The following is a 21,992-nucleotide window of genomic DNA, read 5'->3' on the forward strand; positions in this document are numbered from 1 at the left end:
CACTCAACTCATCGATCGACAGTTCCCAAGCCTCCACTACTCGCCTTCAAACAGCCACCCAACCTTAAACAGACCATCGTTCGCAGCAAATTACCCAGCTTTCAGGAGAACTGCGTCCACGTCACCACACAACCCTGCCTCGGTAACCTCTGCAAGACATGCCAGATCATCGACACAGATACCACCATCACACGAGAGGACACCACCCACCAGGTACATGGTTCATACTCCTGTGACTCGGCCAACGTTGTCTACCTCATACGTTGCAGGAAAGGATGCCCCAGAGCATGGTACATTGGCGAGACCATGCAGACACTGCGACAACAGATGAACAGACACCGCGCAACAATCGCCAGACAGGAGGGTTCCCCCCAGGTCGGGGAACACTTCAGCAGTCATGGACATTCAGCCACCGATCTTCGGGTAAGCGTTCTCCAAAGCGGCCTTTGAGACACATGACAACGCAAAATCGTCAAGCAGAAATTGATAGCCAAGTTCCGCACCCATGAGGACGGCCTCAACCGGGATCCTGGGTTCATGTCACGCTACACGTAACCCCACCAGCGAACAAATGTTATCTGTTTTTAATATAACGGGTCATTTTCTGGCTTTCTCTGCCTTCCGGATGTTTCTGCCTCTCTCTCTCTGTTTTTTTTTTCTGTTTGTTTTTTATGTGGCATTAGTTGAGGGAGAAATGTTGGCCAGGACACTGAGAGAATTCTCTATGCTTCAAATAGAGCCATGGGGTCTTTGACATTTACCTGAACCATCAGAAGAGTCAGGTGCAACCTTGGTTTACTATCTTATTTTAAGTACAGTCAGTGATTCTGTCACTGCAGGAATGACTGACAAGTGAGCAGGATTTTATGTGGCAGGAGGCTATCGTCGGGGACCCGAGGGAACGGTTCCTGGTATAAGGTAAGTGGTGAGGAGGTGGGTCCGGAGGCAACCATAGTTGGGAGAGGGGGAGGGGGAGGGAAGCCCAGGGCGGGGATAGCCCACAAGAAAACCTTAAAAAGTTAAAAAGTTTAACTTACCTGGGCCTCTAATGGCCCTGATCGTGTCTGCTGTCAGCTTTCACTGGCGGGTTCGTTACTGTGTGCAACTTCGCAATACTCATTAGAAATCACATCGGGGTCCGAATGACATCATTGGACGTGGACATTGGGTGCAAACATGTTGGGAACACAGCAGGAAGCGCCTGTTCCCACCGGGCAGGCAGGGTTAAAATCGGCACTCATAGATCTGTTCATATCAGCAACTTGAGAGAGATTCAAATGAATGGGAACATGAACTTAAACTTTATATGTGACTCCTGAGACTCCATGGTGTGCAGCTATGAAAGCCACAAAGACAGAATGTTTTGGCACTTTTGGTTTAAGGCTAATGTTATGGTATTAAAGTTATTCCTGATGTTTGAATAACTTTATTGCTGTAACATCAGTATTTGTTTCAATGTCACAGTGCATGAGTTGTAAATAAAATGCTCAGTTCAGGGAGATTAAAGCAGAGAATATAGTTAAATAGTAAACTCTATCTCCTGCTGCATACTAGGGAATTTTTGAAAGCTTTCTGAGGTATTCAGATTTTTCTTCCGTCAGGGAAGCTTTTTCAACTATTGATGAGTTCTTTTATTGAGAAACCTAGATGAAGGTTCAAGGTCCATAGTGTAGGACAGCACAAATGTTGAAAAAAGTAGGAAAGAGGACAAGGGATATCAGGAAATACGGATCAGGTGACACCAAACTTATCTTCTAAAAGCCTGAGGATTGTAGGAAGAAGGAAAGACTGAGTGGCAAAGAATGGCTGAGAATTTCCTCAGAGCTGCCCTCGCTCTGTCACTGTAACTTCACCGGAGGTGTGGTGGATACCCCGTTGAGCCATATAAAGAGGGCCGCCGCTGCACTTCGGGTAAAGCGATGGTGGTGGAGCAGGAGCAGCTTCCGAGGAAAATCCCGGCCAATGTGTTAGAGTAGGAGTTAGTGTAAGGAGGACTGATATCCGCACTGTGCAGGTGTAGGGGAGGAGAAAAAACATGTAGGATGATAATTTGGAGCTTAGAAGGAACAAGAGAGGAAAGTTCAGAGGAGCACTGAACCAAGGAATATCAATAAAATAGAAAAAGAAAAGTTGCAACAGAGAGATTGAAGACTAGATGCGAGAGAGAAACCACGGGGGCGTTTTTATCTGGGGATGGGATCAGTGCGTGTGGGAATCAGGGCAAGTGGCATGCTCCCCAACTCTCTGCAGCGTGAGGCCCGGGAGATTTTACACGGAGCTTGTCGTCCTCCCACCCGAACCCGGCCGAACCCACAACTGGCAGGTGGGAGTAGGATTTCCGGTGGCAAGAGACCACTGCTGGGAACCCCCAAGAATGTTTCTTGGCACTAACATAGATTCCCTGGGGTGGGGGGGGGGGGGTGGCAGCAGGCGATTTCAGTCGGGGGAGGGGGGAAGCCTGGGGCAGGAGAGGCCCAAGGTTTACTTGTGGGGCCCGGAGGAGCACTCCTGCTCCTCCTGGCCCACAAAGAAACATCAGATAAATTTTAAAAACTGACTTCTCTTCTGACTGTCGAGCAGCTCCCGACAGCTTTGGCCTGGCAAGGAAGCCACCACTGCTCCCCTGCTCATGCCTCAGACAAAAATAGCACAGATGACGTCATCGGGGCCCAATCTGCACATTTAAAGAAGGACTCCCGCCGGTTTCCGATGGGTGACCTTGCCACCTGCAATTTAATATTGCAGTCAACCAGATTGGGGCGGGAAGCGAGTGGGTAAGTTCCCTGCTTCAATTTAAATGTCCCCCCAACTCCAGCGGGTGGGGGGAAGGCGTTAAAACTCCCCCCTCCTGTCGGACACGTCTTTCCTTGTGTCTTGATGAGACATGTTTAAAGAACCTCACCAGATATGAGAGCAATATTCATGTCTTGCATGGACTTGGGCTTAATAGAGAGCCAAGAGATGCTCAGGAGAAAGGAAATGTGGCATAAAAGAGGAAATTCAAACTTCTTGAATGCAGCATCAGCAATACAGCAGATATGGGAGTTCCACGTGAGGTTGGTTACAAGTGAAAATAAAAAATTTTAATCCACAAAATGTTCCATCAAAGCGCTTGTACTATTTTGTGAATTGAAAATAAATAGCCAACAATGGCAGTGAATTCAGACAGAAAATGGAAATCCTTCATTACTCTGGAAGGCAGTGGACTTATGAGTTGGGCCTGCCTTAGGTATTCTCTTACATTAGTGTCACTGATCTTTTCCATAAGCAGACCTGTATGAGAAGTTTGCCTTCATTACCCAATATCTGGACATACACTAACATATTCTGGGAGTGTAGCAATGAGACATCCTTGTTACGTGAACTGGATATCGTGATCCTTGCACATGCTTTACTTATAGGAAATCTCACTTTATTTCAAATGAATCCCTCTTTGATAATAAAGAAAATAACAAAAAGATACCACACTGCCCTGGTTAGCTGTCTTTTGAGTAGCCCTATTATTGAATCAGACCAAAGCTTATTCTGGCACTTTTTGGCTCCTTTCTTAAGGTTGGCTGGCCTAGGCCTTCCTGTCTCTCTCAGAAAACCTTACAAACTGACCTTGAAATCTGTTTCTCTCATTTGTGGTTACTGAGCAAAAAATTGCGGGCTCCACTTCCCACTTCTTCCCTGTTCAGGTGCTTTAATGCAATACTTCAGTATAAATCATACCCAAATCCTTCCTTAGCAAAATGGTCAAAAATCCCAGAACACAACATGAATACTTGTGGTTTTTTAAGAGAAAAACTATTGATGATGTGTCCCTGCATTGTTGTTTCACTGCTATTTCTCCATGTGAATGTTATTGATAGAGGATATGACATGAAGGTACGTGGGATATGATTTATCCTCCTTGAGTTGATTAGCCTGAAAATTGGCAAATGGAAATTCTGTTGACCCACAAAAAGCACAGAATTTCTTATTACTTATGAATAGAGTTAAAGAATAGGAAGGGTAATGGTACAATTCTCAGTGTGCATTACTGGCCACCAGACAGTAGAGATGAGATAGAGTGGGAGATTTGTGGACAGCTCAGAGAGCTAGCTAAGAAAACGGGACAATAATATTGGGTGAATAAACTATCTAGGATAGACTGGGATGAATATAATGGCACAAAATTTCCAGTGCACTCTTGGTATGTCTGCCAGGAGGGCAATGAAATGCCCAAGAATTAGACCAGGACCCAGAACCACCACCTCCCAGCCTCCATTTCAAATTCCTGTAGAAGGGGAGGCTGTTTGGCTGGAGGGTGGAGAGCAGAGAATTCCCAGGTTGCTTTGGCAGGAAGTCATCCAGCGGCTGGGTCTCCCGCTACCGCTCTACGACAGGCCGGCTGCTCGTTAGGCCACTTTCTTGCCCGGGAGATAGAATTCCCACTGAAAAGAGAAGAGCTAAAAGGGAATATAAAAAATGCTAGCAGATAATATAAAAGGAAATAGGAAGGCTTTTATAAGCAGATTAAAAGTAAAAATATGATTAAATAATGGATAGGACTGTTCAGGAATAAAGAGGAGAATCTAGCTGTGGTGGACAAACATAGACTGGGGATATTAGAACTATCGAGACTTACAGCACAGAAGGATACAATTTGGCCACCATGTCTGTGCCAGCTCTTTGCTAGAGCAATCTAAAAATAATCACACTGCTTTGGGTTTTCCTCTGATTCAAATATTTATCCAATTTTCCCTTAAAGAATGCAAAGGTCTCTGTCTCGACCGTTTCCTATGGCAAAGCATTTCTATGTTCCAACAACTCTCTGCATGAAGACATTTTTTCTAACCTCTCTCCACACATTATTAGTGACAAGTTTAAATTTATGAGTCCTTGTTACTGACTCTACAACCAGAGGAAATAGTCTTTCCTTATTCACTCAATCAAAACCATCATAATTTTAAAAACCTCTATTAAATCTCCTTTTAGCCTTTTCCGGTGGAAATAGTCCCAGCATCTCAAGTTTCTCCTTATAACTATAGTTTTCCATTCCTGGCATCACCTACTATCCAGGAGTTTCAATCTTATGGCTTTAATGTTTTTTCTATAATGTGGCTCCCAAAAGTGCACACAGTGCACTAACTCTAAAAGTGTTTTGTACAAACTAATCATTGCTTTATTACTCTTATAGTCCATGTCCCTATTTATAAAACAGAAAATGCTGCTGGCCTTTTTTCTAGCTTTATCAACCTGCACTTGCACTTTCAGGGTATTATGTATTTGAACTTCTCAGGCACTCTATTCATCCACACGCTTCAGCATTTTAACTGACCACCACAAAATTAAAAGCTGTATTTTTCTGATGCCCACAGCAGTCAAATACCTTATCCACATGGTCCACTTTGTTTATTAAATAAGTATATTGCACCAGGTTTCAAAAATTAATTGAGAATGTATGTTTACTGGAGGAGGATATGGAAAAAGAAGTGGTTCTGAAAAATTATCAGATCTCAGAGTGGATAAGTCATTGGGTCATGATGGGATGCACTCTAGAGTTTTGGAAGAAGTCAGTCAGATAGGAGATAGCACAGACTCCTTAGAAATGCAAGTTGTCCCAGGGGACTGCAAGGTGGTCAATATAAACTCTGTTCAAGAAAGGACAAAGGTATAAACTGGATAACTATAGACAAGTAAGTATAATGTCGGTTGTGGGCAGATTCTTAAGTCTCTAAATTCTGAGCTCCGCACTCCACCACCAGAGTGTAGTTAGGGGAGAGGACTTCTGCATGCCCATGGAGATTAATATTGACCCCCTCAGAAATCATAGGTCAACGAATTTGAATATTGCTCGGCAGAATCAGGATATGAATCCCACCAACAATTGATTATTTACTCCTAGGGAGATCCAGAAAACTCAGGGGGAGCTAACGGATGATGAAGGAGTCTTAGGTCCAACACAAGGTTTGAAGGCCTGTATCTGTTTAAGGGAGATGAGTAGAAATAGAAATTACACAGGTGAAAGGAGCATGAAGGAGTGCTGCCAACTTTATGGAGAGTGATGTGGAGGTACTACTGGGTGAAATTCGGCTAAGAAGGAATGCCATTCTGGGGGTTGGAGACAAGAAACTTAGCAATACTGCAGCCCTTGTGGTATTGAAAGAGGTGGCACTGGCAGTCAGTGGCACCTCCATAACCCTGTCACTTTCACACTCATTTGAACTCACCAGCCTAGATACTCACTGGGTGTTACCAAGATAGTTAAAATGAGGAAATGTCAGTGAGTGAAGCACTGAGCGCAAAGAAGCCAAAGGCTGAATACATGGAAATGGATCCTGATGTTGCTGCGTGGAGGCTAAGGAAATATCAGTGTTGGGCTATAGAGCATGTGGATGATGATTTCAAGGTCCTGCCATGAAAAGAAGGATGCTCTACATGTAGAAGTTGTCTGGCATAGTGGCGGAGTCCAATGCAATCCTCTGTAACACCATCAGAGAGGAAATTTCAACAGGGCAGCTCATACTGGAAAGAGTGGCATCTCCAGGGACATCGGCATTAGCCCTCTTCCTCAATAACAAGCCTCCAGGTCAGTCAGTGTATCTAATGTAGAAGCATTAACTACTGGCCTTTAGTCATTGGCAGACCATATAAAGAGATTGATGGCTATCAATGTATCCAAAGTAGCATCTCAGAGAGCTTGGAGGATATTAGGTACGTACTCTCTCTCTCTTAGGGTTTTGGGGATAGTTTAAAGTCTGTTCTCCCCACAAAGGTCTTCAGAGGTGGAAGGAAGAGATCAGAACCAGGTTGTGGATGAGCTAAAACCAAATACACAATCAATTTGTCGGCGGACAGACAGGACGCCATTCAGGGACGGCATCTGTGGGTGAGTAATTTCTGGGCCAATGTATTTCTGAGAGGCCATTGACATATCAGATCTTCAGATGGCATTTTGACAAAATGTTAGAAGAAGCCTTAACAAAAGTGGAAGTGTCACCAGGGGAGTGCATAGTGAAATGTCCATGCTGTATACAAATTGGCTGCCACATTTGCCTATAAAACCACAGTAACTGCACTTCAAAAAGTAAATTGTTGCTTGTAAAGCACTCAGCAGCCCGAGAGAAAGGCCATTCCATTCCAAAAGGCTCATTGGGCCGGTACTTGCTCCGACTGGCGTGGCAAGGCTATCCGCACATCTTGCAGACAAAGACTATGAAAATACTTACCTCGTGGTCTCTGACGTCCACTTGCTCCCTTTTCAATTTTTTTTCAGTTCAGTGCTGTGATTTCAGTGCAGTTTTCTTTGCATCGATAGACTCTGTGGGCTGGAAGCCACGTCCACAGAATCTGACAAGAAGAGAAGTCACGACCAAAAGCAGGCAAGTACAAATCATTCATTTAAAGTAAATTTCTGTATGTTAGTTTAAATAAAAAAATAACATATCTTATAAAAAGCCAAGCAAATGATTTAATTTAATGAAACTTACAGAAGTTAAAAGTAAAAAAAAATTAAAATGTTTAATTTAAAAAAAAATTTTGTAATGATCAAAAAATATTAAAATAAGAGTAATTAGACATTCCACGTTTTAAAAGTTTATTTTTTTGTTTTTTTGCAGTCATTAACAGTCACCGTGCTTTTAAAAAGTAGTGTAGGGCTGGTATTTTCCAGTGCACTTTTGGTGACATAAGTATCTTCGTCCAGCTGGGCAGATGGTTAAGTTTACGAATGTTTAATGATTTCTATGATTTTAGCGTGCCATGTCCCTTTAATTTGGAACTGTCAGACTGCCAACGAACCAATGGGAGCAAGTTTGCGATTTCGGGGTTTTACTGCGCATGTGCGCATTCATGAACTTGCACAATCAATTTGTCGGCGGACAGACAGGACGCCATTCAGGGACGGCATCTGTGGGTGAGTAATTTCTGGGCCAATGTATTTCTGAGAGGCCATTGACATATCAGATCTTCAGATGGCATTTTGACAAAATGTTCGAAGAGGCCTTAACAAAAGTGGAAGTGTCACCAGGGGAGTGCATAGTGAAATGTCCATGCTGTATACAAATTGGCTGCCACATTTGCCTATAAAACCACAGTAACTGCACTTCAAAAAGTAAATCGTTGCTTGTAAAGCACTTTAGGATGTCCTAAGGATGTGAAAGGTGCTATATAAATGCAATTTCTTTCTATTTTTTCTTAAATATTATGTTAAATTTTTTGCATTTATTAGAGATGTTAATATTTGAATTTGTGATACTCTGAAGACATATTCTAAAGGTTGTGATGTTTTTGAGTTTTCAATCACTTTTACATAAAAGAAGGCATGGAAGGATTTTAGTACAGGTCTATTGGCCAAGATAGAGCTTCTCTGTGAAGGGAAATGTATTTTGACAATCAACAAAAACATCTTGGGCTCGATTTTAGGGTCGGGTTACCTGCGGGTTTCCAGCGGGGGGGCCCCGAAAATCCCGATCTCCGATCACGTGACCGGATTCGGACGAAATCCCGGCCACTTCCGGGTACCGCGCTGACGTGCGGGGCTGCGCGCGCAAGCCCCGCTGGTGGGAATCCCGCAGGCAATTAAAGCCAGCGGGGTTCCACTTGAGAGCACTTAACTTGCTCGTTGTGGTCAGTTAATGAGCTGAAGCAGCTGTCAAAAGAGGAAGTGTGGGATTTTACGGTCAAAGCAGTCAGTTTCCCACACTGGGACCGAGGCGCAGCTCCCCGGACCTCTCCCAGCAGCAGTGCACAGGGAGGCGCAGATTCGCTCGGCATGTAGTCGTGGAGATCTGCAGCCTCTTTCATGCCGAGCTGCTCCTGGCTGGCCCCAGCACCAACTGCTTACCTGTCGCTGGCAAAGTCACCACTGTCCTCCACACCTTTTCCTCCGCATCCTTCCAGGGTGCAGCCGGCAACACCGCCGATGTCTCTCAGTTGTCTGCGCGGACGAGCCCTGCAAATACACCTGCACCTACTCTGCAGTAACACGATGGGTGGCATCAGTGGTGGGTCCTCATAGTGATACCCAGGAGCGGGCATTATTGGACACAATGGACAGGATTCGCGGAGACATGGCAGTGGTGGTGTCAATATAATGTGTGCTGTTTGTGGCTCTGAAATTCAATATGGGCAACACCCATGACAAACCCTCAGACACCCTTGTGCACCCCCTTCATGCTGACGAGACGTTTGCCTTACCCTGCCTACTGCACATATGTGATGCATGCCCTGTGGCTGCAGCACAGGTGGTGGCAGGTTGAGTGAGGCTGGCCGTGAGGGAGATGCACGAGAGGGTGAGTATGGGATGGAGCCATGAGATTGTATGAGGATTGGGTCGCGTGTTAGTGGCAGGATGAGTACTGGCGAGGTGAGTAGGTGGAGGTAAGATGAGGATGGGGTGTGAGTGGGCATGAAGGGTGATGTGACAGAATAGTGTTGGCGGTGCTGAAGGAGATTTGGGGTGGGGGCAGTGTTGTGGCAGACGGAGTGTAGGGGAAAGACTTCGTGTTCTCACTGTGGCTGACCTACTGCGGTCATTGCAGCGCCTCCTGCACTGTATGCAGGTGGGCGATATGTTGGTGGCGCAGGTGACCCCCTCTGCCACCTCGAGCCAGGCCTTCTTGGTGGCAGAGGCAGGCCGCTTCCTCCCGCCCGCCGGGGGGAAGATCTGTGTCCTCCCCCTCCTCCTCACCCCATCTGATGATATCTGGGGTGAGGCATCATTAAACTGGGAGCAGCCTTCCCCCTGGGCTGCTCCATGCTGCAATTTGTCCCATTGGTTGCAGCATCTGTCAGTGGAGGACTGCCCCTTTAACTCGAGAGCCTCCAGCTGACAGATCGTACTGCGCATGCGCAGCCCGCCTGACGCGCAGGCCAGCGCCGTGGACCCCGGAGGAGCAGGTAATTGGATCCTATTAGTGGATTGCCTGCTACGATCGCGTGGGCAACCCACTAATTTCGCCGTTCGCGTTTTCGACGCTCCCGGAGGACCACCCGCTGGGAACCCGCAGGCCTGCTAAATTCGAGCCCCTTGTGTTTATATAGCACCTTTAATGTAGTAAACGTCCTAAAACTCTTCACCAGAGCATTATCAAGCACACTTTGACACAAAACCACATAAAGAGATATTAGGACAGGTGACCAAAAGCTTGATCAAAGAGGTAGGTTTTAAGAAGCATCTTAAAGGAGGAGAGAGAGGGAGAAAGCTGGAGAGGTTTAGGGAGGGAATTCTAGAGCTCAGGGCCTAGTGAGCTGAAGGTACAGCCACCAATGATGGGGCGATGGAAGTCAGGGATGCACATGAGGCCAGAATTGGAGGAACGCATAGATCTCGGAGGGTTGTAAGGCTGGAGAAGGATACAGAGACAGGGAGGGTGAGGCCATGGGGGGATTTGAACACTAGGATGAGAATTTTAAATTCAAGGTATTGCTGGATGGGTAGCCAGTGTAGGTCAGTGACCACAGGGGTAATGGGTGAATGGGGCTTGGTGCGAGTTAAGATATGGGCTGCAGAGTTTTGGATGACCTCAAGTTCACGAAGGGTGCAAGGTGGGAGGCCAGTCAGAAGAGCATTGGAATAGTTGAGCCTGGAAGTATGGATCAGGGTTTCATCAGCAGATGGGCTGAGGCAGGGGCGTAGACGAGTGATATTACAGAGGTGGAAATAGGCGGCCTTGGTGAGGAAGAGGATATGGGATTGGAAGCTCAGCTCGGGGTCATATAGGACACTGAGGTTATAAACAGTCTGCTTCAGTCTCAGACAGTGGCGAGGGAGGGGGATGGAGTCGGTGACTAGGGAACGGAGTTTGTGGCGGGGACAGAACACAAATGCTTCGGTCTTCTCAATAGTTAATTGGAGGAAATTTTATGTCGGATGTGCAGCATGACAGATCAGAGGCAACGGAAAGGATGGGAGACGTGGTGGTGAGGTAAATCTGGGTGTCATCAGTGTACATTTGGAATCTGACATCGTGTTTTTGGATGATGTCACCAAGGACCAGCATGTAGATGAGAAATTGGAATGAGCCAAGGATAGATCCTTGGGGGACTCCAGAGGTAATGGTACAAGAGCAGGAAGAGAAGCCAATGCAGGAGATTCTTTGGCTACGACTGGATAGATAAGAACGGAACCAGGCGAGGGCTATCCAACCCAACTGGACAACGGAGGAGAGGCATTGAAGGAAGATGGTGTGGTCAACCGTGTCAAAGGCTGCAGACAGGTCAATGCATTATGCTTCAGTGAAGATGTCCTGATTAAGCCTCACAGTTCTCTAGTTGGTATTATAGTTGCTTATGCTGCTTTCTCTTTCTGTGGCTGATATTCAGCTTCCATAGTATCACCATATGTCTTTTCCTCCTCCTCCCTCTTCTCTGGTGCATCATTCCGTCCATCATGCCTGTGCTGGCTCTTTGAAAGAGCTATCCAATAAGTCCCACACCCCCGCTCTTTTCCCATCACTCTGCAAATTTTTACTTTTCAAGTATTTATCCAATCCCCTTTTGAAACTTATTATTGAATCTGCTTCCACCATCCTCTCAGGCAGTGCATTCCAGATCATAACAACTCACTGTGTAAAAGAAATTCTCCTCATCTCCCATTTGGTTCTTTTGCTAATTACCTTAAACCTGTGTCCTCTGGTTACTGACCCTTCTGTGAGTGGAAACAGTTTCTCCTTATATCCTCTATCAACACCCTTTGTAATTTTGAACACCTCCATTAAATCTCCCCTTAACCTTCCCTACTCTAAGGATAACAATCCAAACTTCTCTACTCTATCCACATACTTGAAGTCCCTCATCCTTGGTATCATTCTACTAAATCTCCTCTGCAACCTTTCAAAGGCCTTGACATCCTTCCTAAAGTGTGATGCCCAGAATTGGACACAATACTCCAGCTGACATCTAACCAGTGATTTATAAAGGTTTAGCATAACTTCCTTCCTTTTGCACTCTATTCCTCTGTTTATAAAGCCAAGGATCCCATATGCTTTTTTAACAGCCTTCTCAACTTGTGCTGCCACTTTCAATGCCTTTCTGGATAGAAAAGTTGTAAGGGACACAACAGATGACCACAATCTGTAATAGCATGCTAGGAGTATACTGAAGGGAACCCCCGACCCATCCAGGCATCTGCATCTTCCTTTAAGCATGCCAATTAATTTCTCTATTTGAATTCTTGTTCTTATGTGAGAATCATTGTATTTCTCTTCTGTTGCATTAGCGGTTCGGTATAGAGGTATCATAAGCCATGAGAGGAGAGGGCTGCCTCTATCTATAATGAACCATTCTGATACTTGCCCTTCATTTTGAAACACAGTGGGGATGCTCGACTACCAGATGATAAATGTGTCATGGTAGCTGCCATCATAGTCTGCATTCGTGTGAAGGAACTGACGTATCAGTTGAACATTCAGGGAATGAAATCCCTTTCTATTAACAAAATTATGAGGATTATCAGTCCAAGCGTATACAGTCAACTGAATCAAGAACCCTGGGAAATCCTGAAACTTTGTAGAAACTAATGTCACATTTATTCAGGTGCATCTGAACAACATCAAACTTGACAATTTGGGCAGCTCTGGCAAGTAGTGCATTGGAGACTTGTCTTATGTTTCTATGGATTGTAAATTGATATATGTGGCAGAAGTCACCAGTCGCATCTTGGAATGAGTGAGTTGCAAAAAAAATAAAATTGAGTGTCGTTGTGACCTTCTCTGCAATTGTAACCATGCTCCTAGTGCCAGAACTGGTCTGCAATTCTGGCTGCAACATTGACCAGTGTGTCTCCAAGACTTATGGAGTGAATTGAATGCACCTGTTGGTCAGGTATTAGTCTAGTACTTCTTTGATGCTGCCTTATTAGACATGCTGTGCAAGTAGTCATTTGCACCTCCTTCTCTTTTTCCTCCATCATGTGTATCATATTTAATGGAATCTCAATGGGAACCCTATTTTGCAGCCTTCACAGATTTTCTAAGTGGAGAAGCCTCTCCATGAGGACTTGGATTTGAAAATGAATGAACAGAGGGAATAAACAAAAATATGTAGCTAAAGCAAAGTTGTTCATACCTAAAGGCTTCTGCACTATCCCATTTAAGACTTTACTTCTACCTTTATCAACTATTCCTGCCAAACATGCCTGTCTTCTACAGGTGTTTATTAGAAGGGCAGAGTTAGAATTTAGGTCAGGTAACATTATCCAATTCTAAATCTGTCATTTGTATGCTTATACTGGGTGAGTGCTTCTTCCTCCTGCCCTCACTTTCTGTGGAATTTGGGACACATGTTAAATGGATTTCCACTCAATGGTCTTGCCTCAAACCACTGCAACCTTGTGCAAAAAGCATCACCACCCTCCCCAATCCTAGGAATTACAGGCCCTTGGAATTTATAATTTGAGATCAAATTAATGAGCATTTAGAGATGCATGGATTATTCAAAGGACAACCAGCATAGATTCAGGAATGACAAGTTGTGTTTGACAAATTTAATAGATTTTTTTGAAGAAGTGACTGATTGTATAGAGAAAGGAAATGCAATAGAAGTGTATATGGATTTTCAGAAGGCATTCGATAAGGTATTTTACAAAAGTTACAAAAATTCAGGCATATGGTATAAGAGGAAATGTACCAGCACGGATAGAAAATTGGTTGATAGACAGGAAACAAAGTATTAGGATAATAAGTATTGCATAGATTGGTTAGAAGCTGTGTACCCCAGTGGTCAATACTTGGTCCATTTTTGTTCTCAATATATATGTATGAATTGGATATGGACATAGGGAGCAGAATATTGAAATTTGTTAAAGACATAAAAGTAAGGGGTTGGCAAACAGTAAGGAGGACTATAAAAGTCTTTAGGAAAATGTAGACAGATTAGTCAAATGGGTAGAAAGGTGACAGATGCAATTTAATCTGGATAAATGTTGGGTAATACATTTTTGGGGGGTAAACAAAGAATGGGCATTAACACTTAATGGAAAGATGCCAAAGGGCATGGATGAACAGGGAAAGCAAGGGATTAAATCCATAATTCCATGAAAGTGTGAGTACAGGTAGATAAAACCATAAAAAGGACAAGAGCATTTAGGGTTTTTGTAAATAGGGACATAGAGTACAAGAACAAGGAGATAATGATCAATCTGTACAAGGCAAAGGAAAGACGACAAATACAGTACTGTGTGCAGTTTTAGTGTCCCGGTTATAGAAGGGACATTGAAGCCATGGATAGCGCACAAAGTTGAATCACCAGGATGATGCCAAGGATGAGAACCTATAGTGTCAGCAGCAGGAAAGTCAGGTGGGTGCAAAGCCCACCATACTGAACTCAAAGGAAAAATATAAAATGCAAACCTAACCCCAAATGATCAGGTCAACCATTTATTCAGTAGAATACCATTTATCAAAACAACAGTAATCTTAAGGTGATTGGCAAATGAACCAAATGCAACATGAGGAAAAACGTTTTTACTCAGCGAGTAGCTATGATCGGGAATGCACTGCCTGAAAGGGTGGTGGAAGCAGATTCAATCATGGCTTTCAAAAAGAAATTGGATAAATACTTGAAGGGAAAATATTTGCAGGGCTACGGGGAAAGAGCGGGGGAATGGGACAAACTGGATTGCTCTTACAAACAGCTGACAAGGGCTCGATGGGCTGAATGGCCTCCTTCTATGGAGTAACCATTCTATGTTCATCTATAAAATGATACAGGGTAAGATTAGGGAAATTGGATAAGAGAAGATAACTCCAGTTGAAGAGCTAGCACCATCATTGAATTTGTGCTTTATATTATATGATTCCAAGATTCATTGCAAATTTTTTTTCACTTCAAATTCTTTCTGTTTAGAGTTGGCGTTTCACTAAAAAATGCTGCAAGGCTAAATTGTGAAGCATTTTCAAATCACAAATGACCAAGCAAAATTGTAAAGCATTTGGAAATTTAGACTGCAGTATACAAGCTTGGGAACCTTCAAATCAGAGTTGTCCTTTAGATTGAAATAAGGTAATTGCTGGCTCAGGTTTCAGATTAGTTTCTATGATAGGTCAATAAAAATATTTGTATGAGAAATGCCTTGAGTGATGAAAGCCAGAATTAGTGCAATAGCGAAAATTGAATACCTGAGAGTGATTATGGGAAAGTAATCTGACTGAGTGGGGTCTGATCATAAACTGTGGCAATGGAGCTCGAATGATTTTTGACTTCCATGTGAACTCAGAGTTGCGAATATAATCTTGAAATCACTCCAGGCTATCTATTTTTATTTATATATCAGTTTTTTTTGTCTCCCATGTGGAGGCTAACAGCCAGTACAATCTGAGTGAATGACGTAGGATAGCATCCACAGTGAAGGATTGATAATTCTGACATAGTGCACACAAATTTATTGATAGGTAATCAATAGCTGATTATTGGGAGCAACACAGCTCGTACAACAACAAATAACAGCTTGCATTTAAATTGCAGCTTTAAAGTAGCAAAATGTCCCAAGGACCTTCAGAGTTGGGGATCAGACCCAAGCAGGAGTAGGAGGGGGTCTAGGGAAGGTTGCTAAAGGCACTGTTGAAGGCTAGTTTTAAGCAGGAATTTGAAGTGGGCAGTCTATGGGGTAATTCCACGATCCGATGCTTCCAGTGGGTAGTTGCTCTCAGAGGATGCATCTGGGGAAATTATGGGTGAGTTTCTGCCCATCAAAATTAGTAGATAGAAAAATCACACTCCATGGATCCATGATTTCCCAAGATGCACTCCCTGTGAGCACCATTCTCTGCTGAAAATACTGGATCACGAAACCACCACTTATATTTGAACATGCTTAAAACGGAAAGCTTCGTAAACTGGTCATTATTAATTTGGACTACAATATGCATTGAAACAAATAGTCCACGGAACAGCGATAAATCAGCTCAGCCTTGCACTGTAATCTATTTTTAATTAATAGTTTTTGCATATAGAGACAGCAGCATATGTACTCATTTTATAAATGAAATGGTTTGCTTCCTTGCAGGAGTCTGTTGGTTTACAACGTGGAGGCATATCATGGCTATGCTGGATAGCGTTTGTTCATTAAAGTAGACAGGCCTTTTTATCAGTTTTCATGTTTGAAACAAACATGTGGGGGAAGATTTTCCTCATCACAAGCCAGGTCTAAGAGTTTGGCAAGGTGGAAGCACTTAGCTCACATTCAGAAATAAGCTGCACGTGATTTTCCGCTCATTAAAATTAATAGATGAAAAATTGTGAGCAGCTTGTCCCCAAATGTGCAATAAGCACTTTCACCCTGCCAAGCTCTTATAGCTAGGCCTGGATTTGAACTCGGAGCCGGGAAACGAGCGGGAGGGGAGGGGCGGCGTTTACGGGTGAGGGTTTCCTGCAGATCCTGCTGAATTTAACAGTAGGATTTGTTTTAAATTTTTCGAATCAGTTTCCCACCCGCAGCCAGCCAGATCAAAAGGTTGGCTCACTGTTGGGTGGGAGGCCTGCGTTAGCAGGCTGCAGCTGTTGGAGAAGGGGGAGAGAGGGAGAGAGAGATCGTGGGCCATGGGGGACAAGGGGGGGAGGCCGTGAAGGACATCGGGCGGTGGGGATGGCTGTGGAGGACATGGGGGCGGGGTTGCTGAGGAGGAGATTGCGGGCGGAGAAGTGGAGGTCGGGATGGGGTGGAGTTAGACAGCGGAGGACGGGAGAAGAGTTGGGGATCGCAGGTCGGGAGAACAGTTGGAGATAGGAGGTCAGGAGTAGAGTTGGAGATCAGAGGTCGGGAGAAGAGTTGGAGATCGGAGGTCGGGAGAAGAGTTGGAGATCGGAGGTCGGGAGAAGAGTTGGAGATCGGAGGTCGGGAGAAGAGTTGGAGATCGGAGGTCGGGAGTAGAGTTGGAGATCGGAGGTCGGAAGAAGAGTTGGAGATCGGAGGTTGGGAGAAGATTTGGAGATCGGAGGTCGGGAATAGAGTTGGAGATTGGTGATTGAGAGAAGAGTTGGAGGTCGGAGGTTGTGGGTGGTCAGACATCGTGGGGGGGTGGGGGGTGGGAGTCGGCCGATCCTGGTTGGTTTGGGGGGGGGGGTCAGCCGATTGGGGGGGTCCAATCGCAGCAGGTAAGCTTGGTGATCCGCGGGGAAGCACTCCTGCTCCCCCTGGCCCTTAAGCAGTGCAATAAAGACACCTACCTCATAGATCTGGCCCTTCTCGCCTCCTTTTACCTGCTTTGATTCCCGTGGCCTGGGAAATCCATACTGGAGGCATTAAATTCAAACATGTCTTATATTTCATTTAAAAACACCAGCTCCGTTAACTCCCCACCCACCTGAAATAATTGTGGTCCCATCTCCGTCAAGTAGGTCACTCGCACGCATCCAAACGCACCTCCGTTAAACCCGAAAGTGGGCACATTGGAGCCGGCATGCGGTCGCACTCCAAAAATTGATTATTTTAACTACCTACCTGCCCCAAACCCGCCCGGTCTTGGGGGTTAAAATTCCCCCTTAGTCACTGAAGAAGAAAATTTGTGCCCTGGTTGCATGAAATCACTTATGGGCAAGGTGCTTCATTAGATTATCCTCTTATCCAGTTGCTGCAGTGGGTTAGCTCGCTGTGTTTTCACCTCTCTAAAGCGTAAGAAGCACCCACCAGTTTACTGTTTATACTATTAAAATAAGGCTGCAATAACATAATAATGTCCGTCACGTAATTTCTCAGTGTTCCCAAGGAGATATTGGTGATTCATCTACCCTCCTATACAATAAAGGCTCTAGTGACTATGCTCTTAGACTTTAGCAGGCCCATATGAAGATTTGTGGTATTTTATGAGGCTATTTCTGAATCTTTTTCCATTTTATTCCCTCTGTTCACTTAGTGTGTTAGGATCCTTTGTGCCAATTGTTGTGGCGCTGCCAATTTTTGGCAACATCAGCAATAACAGCACAATGGGTTTCCCCATGGGGATTCACCTTTACTTGTGTTCTTGTGTTTTTTGGAGGAAGAACAGGAGGATCAATACAAGTAAATATCCTCTCGATGGTATTCCCGCACCTGCATCTACAGACAGAGGGGCACACAACTCCATTTGCTAGAAGAACAATGCCTGCAGATTTACAAGGGAGGCCATCACAGAGTTGTGTCATATACTTCAAGGTGACCTGCAGACAAACTTCTCCATAGGAAAGGCATTTCCACTGGCTGTCAAGGCAGCATCTGTTCTAAAATTTCATGCTTCATGATTATTCCAGGCTTCCACTGCGGACATTAGCAACATAAAGCAGTCAGTCGTCCATAGATGCCTTGATAGCTTGAGGAAGGAATTTCACCAGCAGTTCAACTCCTTTCCCATTGACAACTGATAGCAAAATGAGAGGTCTGTGTAGTTTTACAGGGAGGATGGATTCCTATAGGTCCAAGGGATAATAGGTTGCACCCATTCGGCCTTTCATGTTCTATTGCACAATGCTACTATCCACATGAATTGGGAAGAATTCCACTCTATGAATAGAAAGACTTTCATTTATATAGCGCCTTTCATGACCTCATGATGTCCCAAATTGCTTTACAGGCAATGAATAGTTGGCTTTATTGTGACCATCAACAATGGATATTGAAAGTCTTAGCTTACTTCCTGGTCAATCATCACAATGCCTTTATTTAAGGCATTCCACCATCTCATCAATATTTGACTCACAGAGAGAAGTGGTTCCTGGGCAACCAAGGCTAACCTCTGCAGTCATGGCTGACGACGCCTCTGCAGCATCCAAGAACATTGGCAGAAAACAGATATAATGAGGTGCATGCATCCACCAGATTAATCATAAAACACGCCATTGGCATGTTGAAGCAGCCATTCAGGTGCTTGGACAGGTCTGGGGGCATCCTGCAATACAACTTGCTTAGAGTGTAAAGGTTTGTGGTAACCTTTTGTGATACTGCACAATTTTACTCCAGAAAGAAGCATCATCAAGGAGGCCCTGGAGGAGGAAGTCACCCAGTCAAAGCAAATGGACAAGCAAGTAGAACAAAAGGAATCTGAAGAGGTTGAGGGGAAGAATCCACCATTCATACTGTAAAAGACATTCAGGAAGTTCTCAAAGTAGATGTTCTTGTAATGTGAAAATCTGCTGATTGCATTAACATTTGTGCCTATATCGGAGCCCATACCCTTCACTAATCTGCCTTTCCTTACAGTGCCTTAACTGTCCCACTCAACTCCGAAAACACCCACTCCTGCTAACTGCTGCAACATGATGTAAAACCTCAGAACGAACACTCTCTGCGCACAGTTCAACTGCAGTGCAACATGTACCTAGAGAAGCCATATGCTCTGCGGTGACTGCAGTGCTGCAAAACCATTACGAAAGCTGCGCACATGTGGTTAGTGGAGCCATCCATCCAAGCCACCATCTGCAGCAAGCTAATTCACAAAGTCCCCAATGATGACTGTGCTAACGCTAAATCCTCAGAAAGCCTTCCACCTTTAAATACAGGTCCCATGAGACTTACATCTCTGAGTTCAACAGCCAAGATGGGGTGTTAACTGACTATCTGGATAGCAGGTCCCTCCTCCTCCTCTGCCACTATCACCAGCTCCTGCTGATTCAAGTGTTGCATCTTACTGGGTTTAATCCCCTTCAGTTCACTCTTGAAAACCCCCAGGATGGATGTAACTTGGCTGGTGCTTGGGAAGGTTAGAGTGAGTGACAGTCTGCACCTTGAAGTGCTGGCATGGCTGGGTGCATTGGGCTCTTGTTTTCCTGGGACTGCTTTCATTTGGTCCAGCAAAAGCCAGGTTAAAAATTCTATTCATACAAACTTGTGAAATTATTTGCAGTGGGAAAAATACAGCAATAACTAGGTTGAAGTAGTCAGTATTAATCACAATTAAAATTATACCTCTATCTTATTTAAGTATTATTAGTTTAATAGTCCTACTCTCCCACTCAACTCCCAAAACACTCACTCCTGCTAGCTGCTGCAACATGATGTAAAACCTCAGAACGAACACTCTCTGCGCACAGTTCAACTGCAGTGCAACATGTACCTAGAGAAGCCATATGCTCCGCGGAACATCTAGAGAAACAGAAGGTTACAAGTGTATCCTTACGAGCAGCACTCACACATAACTTTCAATAGGAGTGACATGGTGAAGTGGTTGAGTATTTGCTTTGGTGCAGATTAATGGATGAGAGAATAGCACGAGCAGAAAGAGGAGAAGCAGGATTGTACTAGACATAATTGGTAACAGTCCTCCATTTACCCAACTCTATGGAATCTATCAAAAATGATAGGGGTTCTTCCTTGTATAGGGTCAATGATCCTATGCTGGGGGTCCTTCATCTGTTCTTGTTCATTCCCTTTTGTTATAAGCTATCTTCTCCTGCAATCAGAGTTTAATAAGTGAGGAATTTCTATTGTCATGATGAGTATACAGGATAGACTGAGTAGGATGACAAGGAATCTCGTCTGCCACCAGCACAAATCGGGAATTTGTAGGCACGCTTCTCATGATCTTCCATCTATTGAAATCAGTAAATTTAGGCTGCGGTGATATCCAGGAGTCAGCATGAAGGCTGGAAAGGTCTTCGACCTGAAACTTTAACTTTGTTTCTTTCTCCACAGATGCTGCCTAACTTGCTGAGCTTTTCCAGCACTTTCTGTTTTCATTTCAGATTTCCAGCATCCGCAGTATTTTGCTTTTGATGCATCTACATTCGATGCAATGAATACTTTGGTCTGAATGCATGTAAGGATGTGAGTGAAAGAGCACTTACAGGTGAAGGCTGGGGTTCAAAATGTACCTACTGCATATTGGGCATGCATGGTAAGTGTTGCAAGTATTTTAACACAGTATGAGGGGCACGTAATTGTTAGTGCAATTCATGCTTACTCCATTAATGGAAGGTAAATGTTTGTTCTCTTACCTTGGCTGACTTGGTAAGGTCATTGAACTCCCTTGACTCCCTATGTATGGAATGTTGGAGGTGGCCTTTATTAGTCACCACCTCCTCCCATTCTCCCTGGCCAGCTATTTTGAGGGCCCTGAAATGCCCATTGTCAAAGAGGGCCGTCCTCCTCTGCCTGACTTCCTGCAGAAGAATTTCTGCAGCCCCATCGGAGAGTTATCTGTCTTCCTGTGTTTCTTATAGATATTTTTAACTAAATTACCTCCTGTTTTTCAAAGTGCAAGCTCACAATGACCCTTCATGGTGCTGCAGGTAGCTAAATCCCACAGAAAGACCAGATTTCCCGCCCACCAAGAGGCGAGCTACGAATCACAGGGATTTTCAATGCCAGACGCACATCCACATTATGATAATGAGGCTGACCCCAAAAATACTTGCAAATTCAACACGCTAAATGTCCAATGGTGCTCTTCTCACAACATGTTACTTCCTGTCATGCATATACCTGATTCTAGTATCTAAAGAATGTTTTATTCTCTAGAGCTGACTTCCATCACCTTGACAAGCACAATGCACTGATTTTTTTTAAAGTACTGCTCAATGCTAATGAATATAAGTTTACCAAGAGATATTATGTTTGGATCAGATTTCTGCAAACAACAAAGGTCTTATTCTACAGCCCATTAGATCATTCATTTAGAATTTACAAAAATCACAGCAAAATCTTAACATAAACATACTTTAGACAACACTGAATCCAGTTCTAAAATGTTTGTCTCTAGGCAAATCTTCACTGTGGATTGATGGCCCATTTAAAAAATGGGTAACCACAGGGAGCGTTGTTTTGGCTGGCTGAAGATTTTGTATTAAAGTGTTATGCTTGGATCAGGAATTCTATACAATGGGAGTAAATGGGAAGTGGTTTATTCCATTGGAATTTTATGCAATTACACTTGGAATTACAATGTCTTTACTTTGAGTTGACTGTGTTGTTCAGTGCATACTGTCAGTTTAAGCCTTTAATTTGATTCCGTCTCCTCATACATGGACCATTGGGCTGAAATTCCATTGGCCCCGTTCCACCTGCACTTATGCAATGGAGCAGAATCTACAGCCATTCAAAATGAAAGCTGCCAACC

Source organism: Heptranchias perlo, chromosome 1 (genome assembly GCF_035084215.1).
Source record: "Heptranchias perlo isolate sHepPer1 chromosome 1, sHepPer1.hap1, whole genome shotgun sequence".
Taxonomy (NCBI): domain Eukaryota; kingdom Metazoa; phylum Chordata; class Chondrichthyes; order Hexanchiformes; family Hexanchidae; genus Heptranchias; species Heptranchias perlo.